This window comes from Lolium perenne, chromosome 6 (genome assembly GCF_019359855.2).
Source record: "Lolium perenne isolate Kyuss_39 chromosome 6, Kyuss_2.0, whole genome shotgun sequence".
NCBI lineage: Eukaryota > Viridiplantae > Streptophyta > Magnoliopsida > Poales > Poaceae > Lolium > Lolium perenne.
Window position 1 is genome coordinate 174,918,843 of NC_067249.2, and position 11,606 is coordinate 174,930,448.

Consider the following 11,606-nt stretch of genomic DNA (forward strand, 5'->3'; position numbering starts at 1 on the left):
CGGCGTAGAGTCCTCCGGGAGATGATTCCCCTCTCCGGCAGGGTGCCGGAGGCGATCTCCTGAATCCCCCGAGATGGGATTGGCGGCGGCGGCGTCTCTGGAAGGTTTTCCGTATCGTGGCTCTCGGTACTGGGGGTTTCGCGATGAAGGCTATTTGTAGGCGGAAGGGTAGGTCAGGGGGCGTCGCGAGGGGCCCAGGAGACAGGTCGGCGCGGCCAAGGGTGGGGCCGCGCCGCCCTATCATCTGGCCGCCTCGTGGCCCCACTTCGTTGACTCTTCGGTCTTCTGGAAGCTTCGTGTGAAAATAGGCCCCTGGGCGTTGATTTCGTCCAATTCCGAGAATATTTCCTTACTAGGATTTCTCAAACCAAAAAGCATGAGAAACAAAGAATCGGCTCTTCGGCATCTTGTTAATAGGTTAGTTCCAGAAAATGCATAAATATGACATAAAGTATGCATAAAACATGTAGATATCATCAATAATGTGGCATGGAACATAAGAAATTCTCGATACGTCGGAGACGTATCAGCATCCCCAAGCTTAGTTTCTGCTCGTCCCGAGCAGGTAAACGATAAACAAAGATAATTTCTGGAGTGACATGCCATCATAACCTTGATCATACTATCGTAAGCATATGTAATGAATGTAGCGATCAAAAACAATGTATATGACATGAGTAAACAAATGAATCATAAAGCAAAGACTTTTCATGAATAGTACTTCAAGACAAGCATCAATAAGTCTTGCATAAGAGTTAACTCATAAAGCAATAATTCAAAGTAAAGGTATTGAAGCAACATAAAGGAAGATTAAGTTTCAGCGGTTGCTTTCAACTTGTAACATGTATATCTCATGGATATTGTCAATGTAAAGTAATATAACAAGTGCAATATGCAAGTATGTAAGAATCAATGCACAGTTCACACAAGTGTTTGCTTCTTGAGGTGGAGAGAAATAGGTGAACTGACTCAACATAAAAGTAAAAGAATGGTCCTTCAAAGAGGAAAGCATCGATTGCTATATTTGTGCTAGAGCTTTGATTTTGAAAACATATAGAGAGCATAAAAGTAAAATTTTGAGAGGTGTTTGTTGTTGTCTGATACGCGTACAGCACGCGTCCGTTGGGAACCCCAAGAGGAAGGTGTGATGCGTACAGCGGCAAGTTTTCCCTCAGTATGAAACCAAGGTTTATCGAACCAGTAGGAGCCAAGAAGCACGTTGAAGGTTGATGGCGGCGAGATGTAGTGCGGCGCAACACCAGGGATTCCGGCGCCAACGTGGAACCTGCACAACACAAACCAAGTACTTTGCCCCAACGAAACAGCGAGGTTGTCAATCTCACCGGCTTGCTGTAACAAAGGATTAGATGTATAGTGTGGATGATGATTGTTTGCAGAAAAACAGTAGAACAGTATTGCAGTAGATTGTATTTCAGTAAAGAGAATTGGACCGGGGTCCACAGTTCACTAGAGGTGTCTCTCCCATAAGATAAACAGCATGTTGGGTGAACAAATTACAGTTGGGCAATTGACAAATAAAGAGGGCATGACCATGCACATACATATTATGATGAGTATTGTGAGATTTAATTGGGCATTACGACAAAGTACATAGACCGCTATCCAGCATGCATCTATGCCTAAAAAGTCCACCTTCGCGTTATCATCCGAACCCCCTCCAGTATTAAGTTGCTAACAACAGACAATTGCATTAAGTATTGCGCGTAATGTAATCAGTAACTACATCCTCGAACATAGCACCAATGTTTTATCCCTAGTGGCAACAGCACATCCATAATCTTAGAGGTTTCTGTCACTCCCCCAGATTCACGGAGACATGAACCCACTATCGAGCATAAATACTCCCTCTTGGAGTTACAAGCATCTACTTGGCCAGAGCATCTACTAGTAACGGAGAGCATGCAAGATCATAAACAACACATAGATATAAATTGATAATCAACATAACATGGTATTCTCTATTCATCGGATCCCAACAAACACAACATATAGAATTACAGATAGATGATCTTGATCATGTTCGGCAGCTCACAAGACCCGACAATTAAGCACAATGGGGAGAAGACAACCATCTAGCTACTGCTATGGACCCATAGTCCAGGGGTAGACTACTCACACATCACTCCGGAGGCGACCATGGCGGCGTAGAGTCCTCCGGGAGATGATTCCCCTCTCCGGCAGGGTGCCGGAGGCGATCTCCTGAATCCCCCGAGATGGGATTGGCGGCGGCGGCGTCTCTGGAAGGTTTTCCGTATCGTGGCTCTCGGTACTGGGGGTTTCGCGATGAAGGCTATTTGTAGGCGGAAGGGTAGGTCAGGGGGCGTCGCGAGGGGCCCAGGAGACAGGTCGGCGCGGCCAAGGGTGGGGCCGCGCCGCCCTATCATCTGGCCGCCTCGTGGCCCCACTTCGTTGACTCTTCGGTCTTCTGGAAGCTTCGTGTGAAAATAGGCCCCTGGGCGTTGATTTCGTCCAATTCCGAGAATATTTCCTTACTAGGATTTCTCAAACCAAAAACAGCAGAAAACAGCAACTGGCTCTTCGGCATCTTGTTAATAGGTTAGTTCCAGAAAATGCATAAATATGACATAAAGTATGCATAAAACATGTAGATATCATCAATAATGTGGCATGGAACATAAGAAATTCTCGATACGTCGGAGACGTATCAGCATCCCCAAGCTTAGTTTCTGCTCGTCCCGAGTAGGTAAACGATAAACAAAGATAATTTCTGGAGTGACATGCCATCATAACCTTGATCATACTATCGTAAGCATATGTAATGAATGTAGCGATCAAAAACAATGTATATGACATGAGTAAACAAATGAATCATAAAGCAAAGACTTTTCATGAATAGTACTTCAAGACAAGCATCAATAAGTCTTGCATAAGAGTTAACTCATAAAGCAATAATTCAAAGTAAAGGTATTGAAGCAACATAAAGGAAGATTAAGTTTCAGCGGTTGCTTTCAACTTGTAACATGTATATCTCATGGATATTGTCAATGTAAAGTAATATAACAAGTGCAATATGCAAGTATGTAAGAATCAATGCACAGTTCACACAAGTGTTTGCTTCTTGAGGTGGAGAGAAATAGGTGAACTGACTCAACATAAAAGTAAAAGAATGGTCCTTCAAAGAGGAAAGCATCGATTGCTATATTTGTGCTAGAGCTTTGATTTTGAAAACATATAGAGAGCATAAAAGTAAAATTTTGAGAGGTGTTTGTTGTTGTCTGATACGCGTACAACACGCGTCCGTTGGGAACCCCAAGAGGAAGGTGTGATGCGTACAGCGGCAAGTTTTCCCTCAGTATGAAACCAAGGTTTATCGAACCAGTAGGAGCCAAGAAGCACGTTGAAGGTTGATGGCGGCGAGATGTAGTGCGGCGCAACACCAGGGATTCCGGCGCCAACGTGGAACCTGCACAACACAAACCAAGTACTTTGCCCCAACGAAACAGCGAGGTTGTCAATCTCACCGGCTTGCTGTAACAAAGGATTAGATGTATAGTGTGGATGATGATTGTTTGCAGAAAAACAGTAGAACGATGTACGGTAGATTGTATTTCAGTAAAGAGAATTGGACCGGGGTCCACAGTTCACTAGAGGTGTCTCTCCCATAAGATAAACAGCATGTTGGGTGAACAAATTACAGTTGGGCAATTGACAAGTAAATAGGGCATGACCATGCACATACATATTATGATGAGTATTGTGAGATTTAATTGGGCATTACGACAAAGTACATAGACCGCTATCCAGCATGCATCTATGCCTAAAAAGTCCACCTTCAGGTTATCATCCGAACCCCCTCCAGTATTAAGTTGCTAACAACAGACAATTGCATTAAGTATTGCGCGTAATGTAATCAGTAACTACATCCTCGAACATAGCACCAATGTTTTATCCCTAGTGGCAACAGCACATCCATAATCTTAGAGATTTCTGTCACTTCCCCAGATTCACGGAGACATGAACGCACTATCGAGCATAAATACTCCCTCTTGGAGTTACAAGCATCTACTTGGCCAGAGCATCTACTAGTAACGGAGAGCATGCAAGATCATAAATAACACATAGATATAAATTGATAATCAACATAACATAGTATTCTCTATTCATCGGATCCCAACAAACGCAACATATAGAATTACAGATAGATGATCTTGATCATGTTCGGCAGCTCACAAGACCCGACAATTAAGCACAATGAGGAGAAGACAACCATCTAGCTACTGCTATGGACCCATAGTCCAGGGGTAGACTACTCACTCATCACTCCGGAGGCGACCATGGCGGCGTAGAGTCCTCCGGGAGATGATTGCCCTCTCCGGCAGGGTGCCGGAGGCGATCTCCGGAATCCCCCGAGATGGGATTGGCGGCGGCGGCGTCTCTGGAAGGTTTTCCGTATCGTGGCTCTCGGTACTGGGGGTTTCGCGACGAAGGCTATTTGTAGGCGGAAGGGCAGGTCAAGGGGCGTCACGAGGGGCCCACACCCTAGGTCGGCGCGGCCAGGGCTTGGGCCGCGCCGCCCTATGGTTTGGCCACCTCGTGGCCCCACTTCGTCTCCTCTTCGGTCTTCTGGAAGCTTCGTGGCAAAATAGGACCCTGGGCGTTGATTTCGTCCAATTCCGAGAATATTTCCTTACTAGGATTTCTGAAACCAAAAACAGCAGAAACAAAGAATCGGCACTTCGGCATCTTGTTAATAGGTTAGTTCCAGAACATGCACGAATATGACATAAAGTGTGCATAAAATATGTAGATATCATCAATAATGTGGCATGGAACATAAGAAATTATCGATACGTCGGAGACGTATCATTGTCAACGAATGGTAGTGGGTACTCTAACCCCCTTGCCAGACAAACCTTCAAAGAGCGGCTCCCATTTTATTTTATTTTTGTGTGGCACTCCTTCCAACCTTTCTTTCACAAACCATGGCTAACCGAATCCTTCGGGTGCCTGCCAACAATCTCATACCATGAAGGAGTGCCTTTTTATTTTAGTTTTATTATGATGACACTCCTCCCCACCTTTGCTTTCTCAAGCCATGGCTAACCGAATCCTTCGGGTGCCGTCCAACAATCACATACCATGGAGGAGTGTCTATTTTTATTAATTAATTTGGGACTGGGAATCCCATTGCCAGCTCTTTTTGCAAAATTATTGGATAAGCGGATGAAGCCACTAGTCCATTGGTGAAAGTTGCCCAACAAGATTGAAAGATAAACACCACATACTTCCTCATGAGCTATAAAACATTGACACAAATCAGAGGTAATAAATTTTGAATTGTTTAAAGGTAGCACTCAAGCAATTTACTTTGGAATGGCGGAGAAATACCATGTAGTAGGTAGGTATGGTGGACACAAATGGCATAGTGGTTGGCTCAAGTATTTTGGATGCATGAGAAGTATTCCCTCTCGATACAAGGTTTTAGGCTAGCAAGGTTATTTGAAACAAACACAAGGATGAACCGGTGCAGCAAAACTCACATAAAAGACATATTGTAAACATTATAAGACTCTACACCGTCTTCTTTGTTGTTCAAACTCAATACTAGAAATTATCTAGACTTTAGAGAGACCAAATATGCAAACCAAATTTTAGCATGCTCTATGTATTTCTTCATTAATAGGTGCAAAGTATATGATGCAAGAGCTTAAACATGAGCACAACAATTGCCAAGTATCACATTATCCAAGACATTTTAGCAAATTACTACATGTAGCATTTTCCAATTCCAACCATATAACAATTTAACGAAGAAGAAACTTCGCCATGAATACTATGAGTAAAGCCTAAGGACATACTTGTCCATATGCAACAGCGGAGCGTGTCTCTCTCCCACACAATGAATGCTAGGATCCATTTTATTCAAACAAAAAAAAAACAAAAACAAACCGACGCTCCAAGCAAAGCACATAAGATGTGACGGAATAAAAATATAGTTTCAGGGGAGGAACCTGATAATGTTGTCGATGAAGAAGGGGATGCCCACGGGGATGCCTTGGGTATCCCCAAGCTTAGACGCTTTAGTCTTCTTGATATATGCAGGGGTGAACCACCGGGGCATCCCCAAGCTTAGAGCTTTCACTCTCCTTGATCATGTTGTATCATCTCCCTCTCTTGATCCTTGAAAACTTCCTCCACACCAAACTCAAAACAACTCATTAGAGAATTAGTGCACAATCAAAATATACATGTTCAGAGGTGACATAATCATTCTTAACACTTCTGGACATTGCACAAAGCTACTGAAAGTCAATGGAATCGAAATATCCATCAAACATATCAAAATAGGCAATGCGAAATAAAAGGCAGAATCTGTCAAAACAGAATAGTTCGTATTGACGAATTTTATTGAGGCACCAGACTTGCTCAAATGAAAATGCTCAAATTGAATGAGAGTTGCGTACATATCTGAGGATCACTCACGTAAATTGGCATAATTTTCTGAGTTACCATAGAGAATTTTGCCCAGATTCGTGACAGCAAAGAAATCTGTTTCTGCGCAGTAATCCAAATCTAGTATGAACCTTACTATCAACGACTTTACTTGGCACAACAAAGCACAAAACTAAGATAAGGAGAGGTTGCTACAGTAGTAAACAACTTCCAAGACACAAAATAAAAACAAAGGTACTGTAGTAAAAACATGGGTTGTCTCCCATAAGCGCTTTTCTTTAACGCCTTTCAGCTGGGCACAGAAAGTGTATATCAAGTATTATCGAAGGATGGTGCATCTACAGCGGGGTGTGGAGTTTTCTCAACCATGCATAGTATATTGGATACATAAGTTTTAGCGGCTCCCTTTTCATTAGTCTTGGGCTTGCTACTCTCATCAAACAAATTTTCAGGAACAAGCCAAGCATAGTTATTTTCTAGTGCTTCATTCATCGCTAGGAGCTTACATGGTATTGGTGCTTTGATCTCCCCACCATCATTAACATTATTAGTATACTTAATTCTATCCATATCCATCTTTTCAAGGATACTAACAAAATTGGTATAAGAACCAAGCATCTTATATTTAATAAAGACCTTTCTAGCCTCTCTTGCTATACCACCAAATTCTCTAAGAAGGGTTTCTAAAACAAAATCTTTCTTTTCCCCTTCTTCCATATCACCGAGTGTAAGAAACATGTGTTGGATTATAGGATTGAGATTAACAAATTTAGTTTCCAACATGCGAACTAAAGCAGCAGCAGCAATTTCATAAGTAGGAGCAAGTTCTACCAAGTGTCTATCTTCAAAATCTTCAACGGTACTAACATGATTGAAAAATTCTTCTATATTATTTCTCCCAATTATAGACCCGCGTCCTACCGGCATGTCTTTTACGGTAAAATTAAAAGGAAACATGTTGAAATAAGTAAAGCAAATATAAGCAGCTAATTTTTTTTTGTGTTTTTGATATAGCAAACAGGATAGTAAATAAAGTAAAACTAGCAACTAATTTTTTTGTATTTTGATTTAGTGCAGCAAACAAGGTAGTAAATAAAATAAAGCAAGACAAAAACAAAGTAAAGAGATTGGGATGTGGAGACTCCCCTTGCAGCGTGTCTTGATCTCACCGGCAACGGCGCCAAATTTCTTTGGATGCGCGTGATTGACGTATTGTCTTTTCGTTCGACACGCGTCCGTTGGGAACCCCAAGAGGAAGGTGTGATGCGCACAGCGGCAAGTTTCCCTCAGTAAGAACCAAGGTTTATCGAACCAGTAGGAGTCAAGAAGCACGTTGAAGGTTGATGGCGGCGAGATGTAGTGCGGCGCAACACCAGGGATTCCGGCGCCAACGTGGAACCTGCACAACACAAACCAAGTACTTTGCCCCAACGAAACAGCGAGGTTGTCAATCTCACCGGCTTGCTGTAACAAAGGATTAGATGTATAGTGTGGAAGATGATTGTTTGCAGAAAACAGTAGAACAAGTATTGCAAGATGATTGTATTTCAGTATAGAGAATTGGACCGGGGTCCACAGTTCACTAGAGGTGTCTCTCCCATAAGATAAACAGCATGTTGGGTGAACAAATTACAGTTGGGCAATTGACAAATAGAGAGGGCATGACCATGCACATACATATTATGATGAGTATTGTGAGATTTAATTGGGCATTACGACAAAGTACATAGACCACTATCCAGCATGCATCTATGCCTAAAAAGTCCACCTTCAGGTTATCATCCGAACCCCTTCCAGTATTAAGTTGCTAACAACAGACAATTGCATTAAGTATTGCGCGTAATGTAATCAATAACTACATCCTCGGACATAGCATCAATGTTTTATCCCTAGTGGCAACAGCACATCCATAACCTTAGAGGTTTCTGTCACTCCCCCAGATTCACGGAGACATGAACCCACTATCGAGCATAAATACTCCCTCTTGGAGTTACTAGCAAAAACTTGGCCAGAGCCTCTACTAATAACGGAGAGCATGCAAGATCATAAACAACACATAGATATAAATTGATAATCAACATAACATAGTATTCTCTATTCATCGGATCCCAACAAACAAAACATATAGAATTACAGATAGATGATCTTGATCATGTTCGGCAGCTCACAAGATCCGACAATGAAGCATAATGAGGAGAAGACAACCATCTAGCTACTGCTATGGACCCATAATACAGGGGTAGACTACTCACACATCACTCCGGAGGTGACCATGGCGGCGTAGAGTCCTCCGGGAGATGATTCCCCTCTCCGGCAGGGTGCCGGAGGCGATCTCCTGAATCCCCCGAGATGGGATTGGCGGCGGCGGCGTCTCTGGAAGGTTTTCCGTATCGTGGCTCTCGGTACTGGGGGTTTCGCGATGAAGGCTATTTGTAGGCGGAAGGGTAGGTCAGGGGGCGTCGCGAGGGGCCCAGGAGACAGGTCGGCGCGGCCAAGGGTGGGGCCGCGCCGCCCTATCATCTGGCCGCCTCGTGGCCCCACTTTGTTGACTCTTCGGTCTTCTGGAAGCTTCGTGTGAAAATAGGCCCCTGGGCGTTGATTTCGTCCAATTCCGAGAATATTTCCTTACTAGGATTTCTGAAACCAAAAACAGCAGACAAAGAATCGGCTCTTCGGCATCTTGTTAATAGGTTAGTTCCAGAAAAGGCATAAATATGACATAAAGTATGCATAAAACATGTAGATATCATCAATAATGTGGCATGGAACATAAGAAATTATCGATACGTCGGAGACGTATCACTAACCGAATCCTCGGGTGCCTTCCAATCATTCTCATACCATGAAGGAGTGTCTTTTTATAAAATTATGAAGGTTAATTAATCGGGGCTGGGAACCCCATTGCAAGCTCTTTATGCAAAATTATTGGATAAGCGGATGAAGCCACTAGTCCATTGGTGAAAGTTGCCCAACAAGATTGAAAGATAAAACACCACATACTTCCTCATGAGCTATAAAACATTGACACAAATAAGGGATGATAAATTTTGAATTGTTTAAAGGTAGCACACGAAGTATTTACTTGGAATGGCAGGAAATACCATGTAGTAGGTAGTTATAGTGGACACAAATGGCATAGGTTTGGGTTAAGGTTTGGATGCACGAGAAACATTCCCTCTCAGTACAGGTTTTTGGCTAGCAAGGTTGATTAGCAAGCATAGGAGTTGAGGGAAACAAACAAGTATACATGTGATAGAAACAATCATGCATCTTCCTTGTAAGCACAAACAATTTTAACTTCAGAATAATAAGCTAAGAGCTAACAAGAAGGAAGGACAATGAAACAACTACATGTATTTCTCTTTTCTACTTAAACCTCAAAGTGTTGTTGCTATTGACCAATGCTAAGTTTGCCAAAACCAAATAGATTTACTCCATGCTCCCAAAGTGATACCAATACTAATAACAAGATCAATTATATAATAGAGATTGCAAACTAAAATAAGATGTGCAATATGTAAATGATAAGACTTCTCATTAATATTCCATAACGATAACTCACACCAAGGGATACATACACTACCAACTAAAGGAGAGATACTTCCACACTGCAACCCATCTTATATGATAACTTCCCTACTCATGATATGACACTAATTGATAATAAAAGGTAAAAGGTAGTGATGATGTGATACCGCGGCACTCCCCCAAACTTGGAACAAACCAAGGGGGTGCCAATACCGATGATGAATTACTCCTTCGGCGATAGTGGTGATGAATTCTTCCCATAATCAGACTTCCAAGGAAGAGGCTCTCCATCAACAAACGACATCTTGGTTTCGGGAATCCTGAAACTAGCAGCATAGCTTATGTGTTTAAACCTGTTTTCATACTCACAGTTTTGATTCTGAACATCATAGAGTTGAGCTTGGAGTTTGTTGGTGGTGTCGTGAAGCGAGAGGATGTCGTCCCACAGCTTTGCAGTCTCCTTCTTGTGTCCATCAATGAGTTCAGACACAATCTTGTGGAAGATGTCCACTTCACGCTCCGCCATCTTCTTGTAGTTGAAGACCTCTTGTTCTAGCTTCTCCATCCTGTCCTCCAAGCTTCCTTCTCCCTTAGGACCCTGGACATCTTTGATCTGCAACTCTCCATCAACGAGCAACAATTCCTTGGGGTGCATCTTCAGCTCGTTCATGTACGGGTTGACGACGTCCTCAAAGAAGCTGTCCTTCGGAGTTCCCGACGAAGACATGATGGATCTAGATCCAAAGTAGATCCTGGCAGAAAACAGCTCGAAACAAAACACGTCGAGAAAATGATATACGGACCTCCAGGGGTCCGGGGATTATATAGAATAAATTCTTGCGACAAAAGGAAAGTACCAGGTCGAACCAGAGTCGGAGAGGGGCAACGAGGAGGCCTCCTCATAGGGCGGCGCGGCCAGGCTGGGGCCCGCGCCGGCCTATGAGGGCATGCCCTCGTGCGTCTCCTCCACTCCGTTTCGATCTCATAATTTTTCATATTTTCCAAAAACAGCAAAAACATTGTTCGGAAAGTAAAACGCAAACTTTTTATTACCAGTACTGTTACCTATTCAAAGTCGAATTCTGCCGGACTGTCAATTTGACCTTTGATGAAAGCTTCCGGAGTTACCACTCGAATAACATCAACATCTTCATTATAAGAATCTCCAGAGATATAATGCTTGAGTCTTTGTCCATTCACCACTTGTGAGGCATCGCCTTGGAGAGAACTAATTTTAATCGCTCCTGAACGATACACCTCCACAACGACATATGGTCCTTCCCATTTTGAGAGTAACTTCCCTGCAAAGAATCTGAGACGAGACCGATACAATAGTACTTTATCCCCAACATTAAATTCTCTTTTGATTATTCTTCTATCATGCCATTTCTTAACTTTCTCTTTAAAGAGTTTTGTGATACATCTCCGACGTATCGATAATTTCTTATGTTCCATGCCACATTATTGATGATATCTACATGTTTTTTGCATACTTTATATCATATTTATGCGTTTTCCGGAACTAACCTATTGACGAGATGCCGAAGGGCCAGTTGCTGTTTTCTGCTATTTTTGGTTTCAGAAATCCTAGTAAGGAAATATTCTCGGAATCGGACGAAATCAACGCCCAGCATCTTAGAATC